We start from the raw sequence: 15332 nt of genomic DNA, 5'->3' as shown, positions 1-15332 counted from the left end.
CACCACAAAATTATCCCCTCAATGCGAGAGGAGGATATTTTGCGATACAGAATCTCAAGAGAAATAACACATTCCCTCTTGAAAGGCAAAAAGGTCCTTGACACCCTTTATTCGACTCAGAAAGCTCCCTCACAAAGCCCTACACATTGGAGAGGATAACACACTTATGGACTCAATTCGAGATGAAACCTTGTTCACAATTAAGAGCTCGAGAGCAAACCGGAAGTTCCCCTTCCAACACCAAAGGGAACCTGACTTCCCTGAAGCAAGCCCAGCGAGATCCTGAGGTGCCCGACGCCACTCGATAAGCACTACTAGCTCCCCGCCACAATTCGAGAAACACGCCAAAATTATCCCCTCAATGCGAGTTGAGGAAATATTGAGAGGCAGCATCTCAAGAGAAATACCAAGAAATTCCCTCTTGAAAGGCAAAATAGTACTTGACACCCTTTATTCGACTCAGAAAGTTCCCTCACACAGCAGTCCCATTTGGAGAGGAGAACACACTTTATGGACTCAATTCGAGATGAGCCCATGTTCACATTTAACGGCTCGATAGGAAACCGGAAGTTACCCTTCCAACAACAAAGGGGACCTGACTTCCCTGAAGCAACCTTAGCGAGTTCCTGAGGTCCCCGTCGCAACTCGAGAAGCACCCCCAGCTTCCCGCCGCAACTCTACAAACACCCCAAATTTATCCCCTCAATGCGAGATGAGGAAATTTGGCGATGCAGAATCTGAAGAGAAATACCACATTCCCTCTTAAAAGGCGAAAACGTACTTGACACCCTTTAATCGACTCAGAAAGTTCCCTCACACAGCCGTCCCCTTGGGAGAGGAGAACACATTTTAAGGACTCAATTGAGATGAGCCCCTCTTCACATTTAAGGGCTCGAGAGGAAACCGGAAGTTCCCTGTCCAACACCAAAGTGGACCTGACTTCCCTGAAGCAACCCCAGCGATTTTCTGAGGTCCCAGTCCCAACGCGAGAAGCACCCCCAGCTTCCCGCCGCAACTCGAGAAACATCCCAAAATTATACCCTCCATGCGAGATGAGGAAATTTTGCGATGCAGCATCTCAAGAGAAATACCACATTCAATCTAGAAAGGCAAAAAGGTACTTGACACCCTTTATTTGACTCAGAAAGTTCCCTCACACAGCCGTCCCCTTTGGAGAGGAGAACACACTTTATGGACTCAATTCGAGATGAGCCCCTGTGTACATTTAAGTGTTTGTGAGGAAATCGGATATTACCCTTCCAACATCAAAGGGTACCTGACTTCCCTGAAGCAACCCCAGCGAGTTCCTGAGGTCCCCGTCGCAACTCGAGAAGCACCCCCAGCTTCCCGCCGCAACTCGAGAAACACCCCAAAATTATCCCCTCAATGCGAGGTGAGGTAATTTTGCGATGCAGCATCTCAAGAGAAATACCACATTCCCTCTTGAAGGGCAAAAAGTACTTGACACCTTTTATTCGACTCAGAAAGTTCCCTCACACAGCCGTCCCCTTTGGAGAGGAGAACACAATTTATGGACTCAATTCGAGATGAGCCCCTGTGCACATTTAAGGGCTCGAGAGGAAACCAGATGTTCCACTTCCAACACCAAAGGAGACCTGACTTCCTTGAAGCAACGCCAGCGAGTTCCTGAGGTCCCCATCGCAACTGGAGAAGGACTCCCAGCTTCCCGCCCCAACTCGAGAAACACCACAAAATTATCCTCTCCATGCGAGATGAGGAAATTTTGCGATGCAGCATGTCAAGAGAAATACCACATTCTCTCTTGAAAGGCAAAAAGGTACTTGACACCCTTTATTCGACTCAGAAAGTTCCCTCACACAGCCGTCCCCTTTGGAGAGGAGAACACACTTGATGGACTCAATTCGAGATGAGACCCTGTGCACATTGAAGGGCTCGAGAGGAACCCGGAAGTTCCCCTTCCAACACCAAAGGGGACCTGAATTCCCTGAAGCAACCCCAGCAGGTTCCTGAGGTCCCCGTCACCACTCTTGAAGCACCCCCAGCTTCCCGACCCAACTCGAGAAACACCCCAAAATTATCCCCTCCATGCGAGATGAGGAAATTTTGCGATGCAGCATCTCAAGAGAAATTACACATTCCCTCTTGAAAGGCAAAAAGATACTTGACACCCTTTATTCGACTCAGAAAGTTCCCTCACAAACCGTTCCCTTTTAGAGGAGAACACACTTCATGTACTCATTTCGAGATGAGCCCCTGTGCACATTTAAGGGCTCGAGAGGAACCCGGAAGTTCCCCTTCCAACACCAAAGGGGACCTGACTTCCCTGAAGCAACCCCAGCGAGTTCCTGAGGTCCCCGTCGCAACTCGAGAAGCACTCCCAGCTTCCCGCCGCAACTCGAGAAACAACCCAAAATTATCCCCTCCATGCGATATGAGGAAATTTTCCGACGCAGCATCTCAAGAGAAATACCACATTCCCTCTTGAAAGGCAAAAAGGTACTAGACACCCTTTATTCGACTCATAAAATTCCCTCAAACAGCCGTCACCTTTGGAGAGAACACACTTTATGGACTCAATTCGAGATGAGACCCTGTGCACATATAAGGGTTCCATAGGAACCCGGAAGTTCCCCTTCCAACAGCAAAGTGGACCTGACTTCCCTGAAGCAAACCCAGCGAGTTCCTGAGGTCCCCATTGCAACTCGAGAATCACCTCCAGCTACCCGCTGCAGCTCGAGATACACCCGAAAATTATCTCCTCAATGCGAGATGAGGGAATTTTTCGATGCAGCATCTCAAGAGAAATACCACATTCCCTCTTGAAAGGCAAAAATGTACTCTACACCCTTTATTCGACTCAGATAGTTCCTTCACACAGCCGTCCCCTTTGGAGAGAACACACTTTATGGACTCAATTCGAGATGAGCCCCTGTGCACATTTAAGGGCTCGAGAGAAACCCGGAAGTTCCCCTTCCAACACCAAAGGGGACCTGACTTCCCTGAAGCAACCCCAGCGATTTACTGAGGTCCCCGTCGCAACTCGAGAAGCACCCCCAGCTTCCCGGCGCAACTCGAGAAACACCCAGAAATTATCCCCTCAGTGCGAGGTGAGGTAATTTTGCGGTGCACCATCTCCAGAGAAATACCACATTCCCTCTTGAAAGGCAAAAAGGTACTTGAAACTCTTTATTGTACTCAGAAAGTTCACACAAGAGCCGTCCCATTGGTTAGGAGAACACACTTTAAGGACTCAATTCCAGATGAGCCCCTATTCACAATTAAGGGCTCGAGAGAAAACTTTAAGTTCCCCTTCCAACACTAAAGGGGACCTGACCTCCCTGAAGCAACCGGAGAGAGTTCCTGAGGTCCCCGTCGCAACTCGAGAAATACCGTAGCCTCCAGCCTCAACTCGAGAAAAACCACAAAATTATCCCCTCAGTGCGAGATGAGGAAATTTTGCGATGCAGAATCTCAAGAGAAATTCCACATTCCCTCTCGAAAGGCAAAAGGACTCTTAACACCCTTTATGCAATTCAGAAAGTTCCCTCACAGAGCAGTGCCCATTGGAGAGGAGAACACACTTTATGGACTCCATTTGAGATGAGGACCGATTCCCACTTAACGGCTTGATAGTGAACCGGAAGTTCCCCTTCAAACACAAAACGGGACCTGCCTTACCTGAAGAAACCCGAGCAAGTTCCTGATGTCCCCATCGCAACTCGAGAAGTACCCCCAGCTTCCCGCCGCAACTGTACATACACCACAAAATTATCACCTCAATGCGAGATGAAGAAATATTGCTCTGCAGAATCTCAAGAGAAATATCACATTCCCTCTTGAAAGGCAAAAGGGTTCTTGACTCCCTTTATGAGAATCAGAATGTTCCCTAACATCCATCCTCAGTGCAGAGGAGAACACTCTTCATGCAGTCAAATCGAGAAGAGGCAATATTCCCATTTAAAAGCTCAAGAGTAACCAAGAAGTTCCCCTTCCAACACAAAAGGGGACTTGACTTCCCCGGAGCAACCTGAGAGAGTTCCTGAGGTTCCCGTTTCAACTCCAGAAGTATCCCCTACTTCCAACCACAACTCGAGAAACAACACAGTATTATCCCCGCAATGCGACATGAGGTAAATTTGCGCTGCAGAATCTCAAGAGAAATCCCACATTCCCGCTTGAAAGGCAAAAGGGACTTGGCATATTTTATGCTCCTCAGAAAGTTCCCTAAAATACATCCCCATTGCAGAGGCATACACAATTTATGGACTCAACTCCAGAAGAGCCCCTATTCCCTTAAAGGCCTCGAGAGTAATCCGGAAGTTCCCCGTCCAGCACTAAAGGGGAACTGACTTCCCTAAAGTAACTCCAGTGAGTTACTGAGGTCCCCGTTGAAACTCGAGAAGTACCCCCAGCTTCCCGCCGAAATTCAGGAAACACCACAAAATTATCCCCTCAATGTGAGATGAGGAAACTTTGTGCTGCAGAATCTGAAGAGAAATCCAACATTCCCAATTGAAAGGCAAAAGCGTACTTGACTCCCTTTATGTCACTCAGAAAGATCCCTAACTTCTTTCCCCATTGGAGAGGAGAACACACTTTATGGACTCAACTCCAGAAGAGGCCCTATTCCCATTAAAGGGCTCGAGACTAATCCGGAAGTTCCCCTTCCAGCACAAAAGGGGACGTGACTTCCCTGAAGAAACTCGAGTGAGTTCCTGAGGTCCCCATCTAAACTCAAGAAGTACCCCCAGCGTCCCGCCGCAATTCGAGAAACACCACAAAATATTCCCCTCACTGCGAGATGAGGAAATTTTGCGCTGAGAATCTCAAGAGAAATCCCACATTCCGGCTTGAAAGGCAAAAGGGTACTGACTCCGTTTATGCGACTCAGAATGTTCCCTAACATCCTTCCTCAGTGGAGAGGAAAACACACTTTATGGACTCAAATCGAGAAGAGGCATTTTTCCCATTTAACAGCTCGAGGGTAATCCGGAAGTTCCCCTTCCAACACAAAAACGGACTTGACTTCCCTGAAGAAACCCGAGCGAGTTCCTGAGGTCCACGCTGCAACTCGAGAAGTACCCCCAGCTTCCCGCCGCAACTCGAGAATCACCACAAAATTATCCCCTCAATGGGAGATGAGGAAATTTTGCGCTGCAGAATCTCAAGAGAAATCCCACATTCCCGCTTGAAAGGCAGAAGGGTACTTGACTCCCTTTAGGCGACTCAGAATGTTCCCTAACATCCATCCTCAGTAGAGGAGAACATAATTTATGGACTTAAATGGAGAGGAGGCAATATTCCCTTTTAACGTCTTGACAGTAATCCGGAAGTTCCCCTTCCAACACAAAGGCGACTTGACTTCCCTGAAGCAACCCGAGCGAGTTCCTGAGGTGCCCGCCATAGCTAGAGAAGTGCCCCCTGCTTGCCACCACACCTGGAGAAACACCACAAAATTATCACCTCAATGCGAGATGAGGAAATTTTGCGCTGCAGAATCTCAAAAGAAAATCCACATTACCATTGAAAGGCAAAAGCTTACTTGACACACTTTATGCCACTCAGAAAGTTCCCTAAGCTCCGTCTCCACTGGAGAGGAAATCACACTTTAGGGACTCAACTGGAGAAGAGGCCCTATTCCCATTACAGGGCTCAAAAGTATTCCGGGAGTTCCCCTTCCAGCACAAATGGCACCTGATTCCCTGAAGTAACTCGGGTAAGTTTCTGAGGTATTCGCAACTCGAGAAACACCACAAAATTATCCCCACAATGTGAGATGAGGAAATTTTGCGCTGCAGAATCTCAAGTGAAATCCCACATTTTCGCTTGAAAGGCAAAAGGTTACTTGACTCCCTTTAGGCGACTCAGAATGGTCCCTAACATTTGTCCTCAGTGGAGAGGAAAACACACTTTATGGACTCAACTCCAGAAGAGGCCATATTCCCATTAAAGGGCTCAAGAGTAATCCGGAAGTTCTCCTTCCAGGAAAAAAGGGGCCTGATTTCCTGAAGTAACTCGGGTAAGTTTCTGAGGTCCCCTTCGCAACTCGAGAAACACAACAAAATTATTCCCTCAATGCGAGATGAGGAAATTTTGCGCTGCAGAATCTCAAGAGAAATCCCACATTCCCGCTTGAAGGGCAAAAGGGTACTTGACTCCCTTTAGGCGACTCAGAATGTTCCCTAACAACCTTCCTCAGTGGATAGGAAAACACACTTTATGGACTCAAATCGAGAAGAGGCATTATTCACATTTAACAGCTCGAGAGTCATCCGGAAGTTCCCCTTCAAACACAAAAGGGGACTTGACTTCCCTGAAGCAACCCGAGCGAATTCCTGAGATCCCCACTGGAACTAGAGAAGTACTCCCTGCTTCCTGCCACAACTCGAGAAACACCACAAAATAATCCCCTCAATGTGAGATGAGGAAATCTTGCGCTGCAGAATCTCAAAAGAAATCCCACATTCCAGCTTGAAAGGCATAAGGGTACCTGACTCCCTTTAGGCGACTCAGAATGTTCCCTAACATCCTTCCTCATTGGAGAGGAAAACACACTTCATGGACTCAAATCGAAAAGAGGCAATATTCCCATTTAAAGGCTCGAGAGTAATCAAGAAGTTCCCCTTCCAACACAAAAAAGTACTTCACTTCCCTGAAGCAACCTGAGCGAGTTCCAGAGGGTCCCGTCTCAACTCCAGATGTATCCCCTGCTTCCGGCCCCAACTCGAGAAACGACACAATATTATCCCCTCAGTGCGAGATGAGGTAATTTTCTGCTGTAGAATCTCAAGAGAAATCCCGCATTCCCGCTTGAAAGCAAAAGGGAACTTGACACACTTTATGCCACTCAGAATGTTCCCTAATATCCGTCCCCATTGGAGAGACATACACACTTTATGGACTCAACTCCAGAAGAGGCCCTATTCCCATTAAAGGGCTCGAGACTAATCCGGAAGTTCCCCTTCCAGCACAAAAGGGGACCTGACTTCCCTGAAGAAACTCGAGTGAGTTCCTGAGGTCACCATCTAAACTCAAGAAGTACCCCCAGCGTCCCGCCGCAATTCGAGAAACACCACAAAATATTCCCCTCACTGCGAGATGAGGAAATTTTGCGCTGCAGAATCTCAAGAGAAATCCTACATTCCGGCTTGAAAGGCAAAAGGATACTGACTCCGTTTATGCGACTCAGAATGTTCCCTAACATCCTTCCTCAGTGGAGAGGAAAACACACCTCATGGACTCAAATCGAAAAGAGGCAATATTCCCATTTAAAGGCTCAAGAGTAATCAAGAAGTTCCCCTTCCAACACAAAAGGGAACTTGACTTCTCTGGAGCAAACCGAGAGAGTTCCTTAGGTTCCCGTTTCAACTCCAGAAGTATCCGCTACTTCCCACCACAACTCGAGAAACAACACAATATTATCCCCTCAATGCGACATGAGGTAATTTTGCGCTGCAGAATCTCAAGGGAAATCCCACATTCCCGCTTGAAAGGCAAAAGGGAACTTGGCATACTTTATGCCCCTCAGAAAGTTCCCTAAAATCCGTCCCCATTGCAGAGGCATACTCAATTTATGGACTCAACTCCAGAAGAGCCCCTTTTCCCATTAAAGGGCTCCAGAGTAATCCGGAAGTTCCCCGTCCAGCACAATGGGGGAACTGACTTCCCTGAAGTAACTCCAGTGAGTTCCTGAGGTCCCCGTTGAAACTCGAGAAGTACCCCCAGCTTCCCGCCGAAATTCGGGAAACACCACAAAATTATCCCCTCAATGCGAGAGGAGGAAACTTTGCGCTGCAGAATCTGAAGAGAAATCCCACATTCCCAATTGAAAGGCAAAAGCTTACTTGACTCCCTTTATGTCACTCAGAAAGTTCCCTAACATCCTTCCCCATGGGAGAGGAGAACACACTTTGTGGACTCAACTCCAGAAGAGGCCCTATTCCATTTAAAGGGCTCCAGAGTAATCCGGAAGCTCCCCTTCAAGAGCAAAAGGGGTCCTGACTTCCCTGAAGTAACTGGAGTGAGTTCCTGAGGTCCCCGTCGCAACTCCAGAAGTACCCCCATCTTCCCGCCTCAATTCGTGAAACACCACAAAATTATCCCCTCAATGCGAGATGAGGAAAATTTGCGCTGCAGAATCTCAAGAGAAATCCCACATTCCCGCTTGAAAGGCAAAAGAGTACTTGACTCCCTTTATGCGATTCAGAATATTCCCTAACATCCATCCTCAGTGGAGAGGAGAACATATTTTATGGACTCAAATGGAGAAGAGGCAATATTCCCTTTTAATGGCTCGAGAGTATTCTGGAAGTTCCCCTTCCAACACAAAAGTGGACTTGACTTCACTGAAGCAACCCGAGCGAGTTCCTGAGGTCCCCGCCGCAACTCGAGAAGTACCCCCAGCTTCCCGCCGAAATTCGAGAAACACCACAAAATTATCCCCTCAATGAGAGATGAGGTTTTTTGCGCTGCAGAATCTCAAGAGAAATCCCACATTCCCGCCTGAAAGGGAAAGCGTACTTGACACACTTTATGCCACTCAGAAAGTTCAATAATATCCGTCCCATTGGAGAAGATAACACACTTTAGGGACTCAACTGGAGAAGAGGCCCTATTCCCATTAAAGGGCTCAAAAGTATTCCGGAAGTTCCCCTTCCAGGACAAATGGTACCTGATTCCCTGAAGTAACTCGAGTAAGTTTCTGAGGTCCCCATCGCAACTGGAGAAACACCACAAAATTTTCCCCACAATGTGAGATGAGGAAAATTTGCGCTGCAGAATCTCAAGTGAAATCCCAAATATCCGCTTGAAAGGCAAAAGGGTACTTGACTCCTTTAGCCGAATCAGAATGGTCCCTAACATTCGTCCTCAGTGGAGAGGAAAACACACTTTATGGACTCAACTCCAGAAGAGGCCTTATTCCCATTAAAGGGCTCAAGAGTAATCCGGAAGTTCTCCTTCCAGGAAAAAAAGGGCCGGATTCCCTGAAGTAACTCGAGTAAGTTTCTGAGGTCCCCATCGCAACTGGAGAAATACCACATAATTATCCCCACAATGTGAGATGAGGAAATTTTGTGCTGCAGAATCTCAAGAGAAATCCCACATTCCCGTTTGAAAGGTAAAAGGGTATTTGACACCGTTTAGGTGACTCAGAATGGTCCCTAACATCCGTCCTCAGGGAGAGGAGAACACACTTTATGGACTGAAATCGAGAAGAGCTAACATTCCCATTTAACGGCTCGAGAGTAATCGGGAAGTTCCCTTTCCAAAACCAAAGGGGACTTGACTTCACTGAAGCAAGTGTGTGAGTTCCTGAGGTCCTCGTCGCAACTCGAGAATTAATCACGGTTTCCGCCGACAACATGACCAACACCATAAAATTAACCCCTCAATGCGAGATGATGAAATTTTGCTATGCAGAATCTCAAGAGAAACCCCACATTCCCTCTTGAAAGGCAAAAAGGTACTTGACACCATTTATTTGACTCAGAATGTTCACTCACACAACCGTGCCCTTTGGAGAGGAGACCACACTTTATGGACTCAATTCGAGATGAGCCCCTGTTCGCATTTAAGGGCTCGAGAGGAAACCGGAAGTTCCCCTTCCAACAAAAAGGGGACCTGACTTCCCTTAACCAACCCCAGCGATTTCATGAGGTCCCCGTCACAACTCGAGAAGCACCCCCAGATTCCCGCCACAACTCGAGAAATACCCCCAAAATTATCCCCTCAATGCGAGAGGAGGAAATTTTGCGATGCAGAATCTCAAGAGAAATACCACATTCCCTTTTGAAAGGTAAAAAGGTACTTGACACCCTTTATTCGACACAGAAAGTTCCCTCACACAGCCGTCGACTTTGGAGAGGAGAACACACTTTATGGACTCAATTCGAGATGAGCCCCTGTTCACATTTAACGGCTCGAGAGGAAACTGGAAGTTCCCCTTCCAACACCTAAGGGGACCTGACTTCCCTGAAGCAACCGAGTGAGTTTCTGAGGTCCCGTTCGCAACTCGAGAAGCACCCCCAGCATAACGCCGCAACTCGAGAAACACCCCACAATTATTCCCTCCATGTGAGATGAGGAAATTTTGCGATGCAGAATCTCAAGAGAAATACCACATTCCCTCTTGAAAGGCGAAAAGGTACATGACACCCTTTATTCCAGTCAGAAAGTTCCCTCACACAGCCGTCCCATTTGGAGAGGAGAACACACTTTATGGACTCAATTCGAGATGAGCCACTACTCACATTTAAGGGCTCGAGTGTAAACCGGAAGTTCCACTTCCAGCAGTAAAGGGGAACTTAATTCAGTGAAGCAACCCTATCGAGTTCCTGAGGTTCCCTTCGCAACTCGAGAAGCATCCCCATGTTCCCGCCGCAACTCGAGAAACACAACAAAATTATCCCCTCCATGTGAGATGAGGAAATTTTACGATGCAGAATCTCAAGAGAAATACCACATTCCCTCTTGAAAGGCAAAAAGGTAGTTGACACCTTTATTCCAGTAAGAAAGTTCCCTCACACAGCCGTCCCATTTGGAGAGAACACACTTTATGGACTCAATTCGAGATGAGCCCCTGTGCACATTTAAGGGCTCGAGAGGAAACCGGAAGTTCCCCTTCCAACACCAAAGGGGACCTGACTTCCCTGAAGCAACCGCAGCGAGTTCCTGAAGTCCCCATCGCAACTCGAGAAGCACCCCCAGCTTCCCGTCGCAACTCGAGAAACACCCCAAAAATATTGCCTCAATGCGAGATGAGGAAATTTGGCGATGCAGCATCTCAAGAGAAATACCACATTCCCTCTTGAAAGGTAAAAAGGTACTTGACACCGTTTATTCGACTCAGAAAGTTTCCTCACACAGCCGTCCCATTTTAGAGGAGAACACACTTTATGGACCAAATTTGAGATGAGCCCCTGTGCACATTTAAGGGCTCGAGTGGAACCCGCAAGTTCCCCTTCCAACAGCAAAGGGGACCTGAATTCCCTGAAGCAACCACAGCGAGTTCCTGAGGTACCAGTCGCAACTCGAGACAAACCCCCAGCTTCCCGCCGCAACTGGAGAAACACCCTAAAATTATCCCCTCAATGTGAGATGAGGAAATTTTGCGATGCAGCCTCTCAAGAGAAATACCACATTCCCTCTTGAAAGGCCAAGAGGAACTTGACACCCTTTATTCGACACAGAAAGTTCCCTCACACAGCCGACCCCTTCGGAGAGGAGAACACACTTTATGAACTCAACTCGAGATGAGCCCCTGTGCACATTGAAGGGCTCGAGAGGAAACCGGAAGTTCCCCTTCCAACACAAAAGGGGTCCTGTGTTTCCAGAAGCAACCCCAGCGAGTTTCTGAGGTCCCCGTCGCAACTCGAGAAGCACCTCCACCTTCCCGCCGCAACTCGAGAAACACACCAAAATTATCCCCTCCATGCGAGATGAGGAAATTTTTCCATGCAGAATCTGAAGAGAAATACCTCATTCCCTCTAGAAAGGCAAAAAGGTACTTGACACCCTTTGTTCGAATCAGAAAGTTCCCTCACATAGAAGTCACGTTTGGACAGGAGAACACACTTTATGGACTCAATTCGAGATGAGGCCCTGTTCACATTTAAAGGCTCGAGAGGAACCGGATAGTTCCCCTTCCAACACCAAGGGGAACTGACTTCCCTGAAGCAACCCCAGCGAGTTCCTGAGGTCCCCGTCGCAACTCGAGAAGCACACCCAGCTTCCAGCCGCAACTCGAGAAACACCCCAAAATTATCCCCTCAATGCGAGATGAGGAAATTTTGCGATAAGAAACTCAAGAGAAATACCACATTCCCTCTTGAAAGGCAAAAAGGTACTTGACACCCTTTATTCGGCTCAGAACGATCCCTCACCAAGCTGTCCCCTTTTAGAGGAGAACACACTTTACGGACTCAATTCGAGATGAGCCCCTGTGCACATTTAAGGGCTCCAGAGGAACCCGGAAGTTCCCCTTCCAACACCAAAGGGGACCTGACTTCCCTGAAGCAACCCCAGCGAGTTCCTGAGGTCCCCGTCGCAACTCGAGAAGCACCCCCAGCTTCCCGCTGTAACTCGAGAAACACCTCAAAATTATCCCCTCAATGCGAGATGAGGAAATTTTGCGATGCAGAATCTCAAGAAAAATACCACATTCCCTCTTGAAAGTCAAAAAGGTACTAGATACCCTTTATTCGACTCATACAGTTCCCTCACTCAGCCGTCACCTTTGAAGAGGAGAACACACTTTATGGACTCAATTCGAGATGAGCCCCTGTTCACATTTAAGGGCTCGAGAGGAAACCGGAAGTTCCCCTTCCAACACCAAACGGGAACTGTCTTTCCTGAAGTACTCCAGCGAGTTCCTGAGGTCCCCGTCACAACTCGAGTAGCACACCCAGTTTCCCGCCGCAGCTCGTGAAACACCAAAAAAGTATACACTAGATGCGAGATGAGGAAATTTTACGATGTAGAATCTCAAGAGAAATATCACATTCCCTTTGAAAGGCAAAAAGGTACTTGACACCCTTTATTCGACTCAGATAATTCCCTCACATAGAAGTCCCGTTTGGACAGGAGAACACACTTTATGGACTCAATTCGAGATGAGCCCCTGTGCACATTTAAGGGCTCAAGAGGAAACCGGAAGTTCCCCTTCCAGCACTAAAGGGGACCTAACTTCAGTGAACCAACCCCAGCGAGTCCCTGAGGTTCCCTTCGCAACTGGAGAAGCATCACGAGCTTCCCGCCGCAACTCGAGAAACTCCCCAAAATTATCCCCTCCATGCGACATGAGGAAATTTTGCGATGCAGAATCTCAAGAGAAATAAAATATTCCCTCTTGAAAGGCAAAAAGGTACTTGACACCCTTTATTCGACTCAGAAAGTTCCCTCAAACAACCGTCCCCTTTGAGAGGAGAACACACTTTATGGACTAAATTCGAGATGAGCCCCTGTTCACATTTAAAGGCTCGAGAGAAACCGGAAAGTTCCACTTCCAACAGCAAAGGGGATCTGACTTCCCTGAAGCAACCCCAGCGAGTTCCTGAGATCCCCGTCGCAACTCGAGAAGCACCCCCAGCTTCCCGCAGCAACTCGAGACACACCCCAAAATTATCCCCTCAATGCGAGATGAGGAAATTTTGCGATAAGAAACTCAAGAGAAATACCACATTCCCTGTTGAAAGGCAAAAAGGTACTTGACACCCTTTATTCGACTCAGAACTTTCCCTCACAAAGCTGTGCCCTTTTAGAGGAGAACACACTGTACGGACTCAATTCGAGATGAGCCCCTTTGCATATTGAAGGGCTCCAGAGGAAACCGGAAGTTCCCCTTCCAACACCAAAGGGAACCTGACTTCCCTGAAGCAACCCCAACGAGTTCCTGAGGTCCCCGTCGCAACTCGAGAAACACCCCCAGCTTCCCGCCGCAACGCGAGAAACACCCCAAAACTATCCCCTCCATGCGAGATGAGGAAATTTTGCGATGCAGCATCTCAAGGGAAATACCACATTCCCTCTTGAAAAGCAAAAAGATACTTGACACCCTTTATTCGACTCACAAAGTTCCCTCACACAGCCATCCCCTTTTAGAGGAGAACACACTTTATGGAATCAATTGGAGATGAGCCCCTGTGCACATTTAAGGGCTCGAGAGGAAACCAGAAGTTCCACTTCCAACACCAATTGGGACCTGACTTCTCTGAAGCAACCCCAGCGAGTTCCTGAGGTCCCCGTCGTAGCTCTTGAAGCACCCCCAGCTTCCCGCCGCAACTCGAGAAACACCCCACAATTATTCCCTCAATGCGAGATGAGGAAATTTTGCCATGCAGCATCTCAAGAGAAATACCACATTCCCTCTTCAATGACGAAAAGGTACTTCACAACTTTTATTCAACTCAGAAATTTCCCTCACACAGCCGTCCCCTTTGGAGAGTACACACTTTATAGACTAAATTCGAGATGAGACCCTGAGCACATTTAAGGGTTCGAGAGGAACCCGGAAGTTCCCCTTCCAACACCAAAGGGGACCTGACTTCCCTGAAGCAACCCCTGCGAGTTCCTGAGGTCCCCGACGAAACTCGAGGAGCACCCCCAGCTTCCCGCCGCAACTCGAGAAACACCTCAAAATTATCCCCTCAATGCGAGATGAGAAAATTTTGCGATGCAGCATCTCAGGAGAAATAACACATTCCCTCGTGAAAGGCAAAAAGGTACTTGACACCCTTTATTCGACTCAGAAAGTTCCCTCACACAGCTGTCCCCTTTTAGAGGAGAACACACTTTATGGGCTCATTTCGAGATGAGCCCCTGTGCACATTTAAGGACTCGAGAGGAAACCGGAAGTTCCAATTCCAACACCAAAGGGGACCTGACTTCCCTGAAGCTCCCCAAGCGATTTCCTGAGGTCCTCTGCGCAACTCGAGAAACACCCCAAGCTTCACGCCACAACTCGAGAATCACAGCAAAATTATCCCCTCAATGCGAGATGAGGAAATTTTGCTATGCAGCATCTCAAGAGAAATACCACATTCCCTCGTGAAAGGCAAAAAGGTACTTGACACCCTTTATTCGACTCAGAAAGTTCCCTCACACAGCCCTCCCTTTTTAGAGGAGAAGACACTTTATGGACTCAATTCGAGATGCGCCCCTGTGCACATTTAAGGGCTCGAGCGGAACCCGGAATTACCCCTTCCAACACCAAAGGGGACCTTACTTCCCTGAAGCAACTTCAGCGAGTTCCTCAGGTCTCCGTCGCAACTTGAGAAGCACCCCCAGCTTCACGCCGCAACTTTAGAAACACACCAAAATTATCACCTCTATGCGAGATGAGGAAATCTTGCGATGCAGCATCTCAAGAAAAATACCACATTCGTTCTTGAAAGGCAAAAAGGTACTTGACACCCTTTATTCGACTCAGAAAGTAACCTCACACAGCCGTCCCCTTTGGAGAGGAGAACACACTTTATGGACTCAATAAGAGATTAGCCCCTGTGCACATTTAAGGGCTCCAGAGGAACCCGAAAGTTCCCCTTCCAACACCAAAGGGGACCTGACTTCCCTGAAGCAACCCCAGCGAGTTCCTGAGGTCTCCGTCGCAACTCGAGAAGCACCCCAAGCTTCCCGCCGCAACTCGAGAAACACCCCAAAATTATCCCCTCAATGCGAGATGAGGAAATTTTGAGCTGCAGCATCTCAAGAGAAATACCACATTCCCTCTTGAAAGGCAAAAAGGTAATTGACACCCTTTACTCGACTCAGAAAGTTCCCTCACAGAGCCATCCAATTTTATAGGAGAACACACTTTATGGACTCAATTCGAGATGAGCCCCTGTGCACATTTA

The sequence above is a fragment of the Moschus berezovskii genome, chromosome 18 (assembly GCF_049115385.1).
Source record: "Moschus berezovskii isolate FMDL1 chromosome 18, NW_MosBer_1.0, whole genome shotgun sequence".
NCBI classification, from domain to species: domain Eukaryota; kingdom Metazoa; phylum Chordata; class Mammalia; order Artiodactyla; family Moschidae; genus Moschus; species Moschus berezovskii.
The sequence above is the reverse complement of the archived record's forward strand: the minus strand, read 5'-3'. Positions refer to the sequence as shown.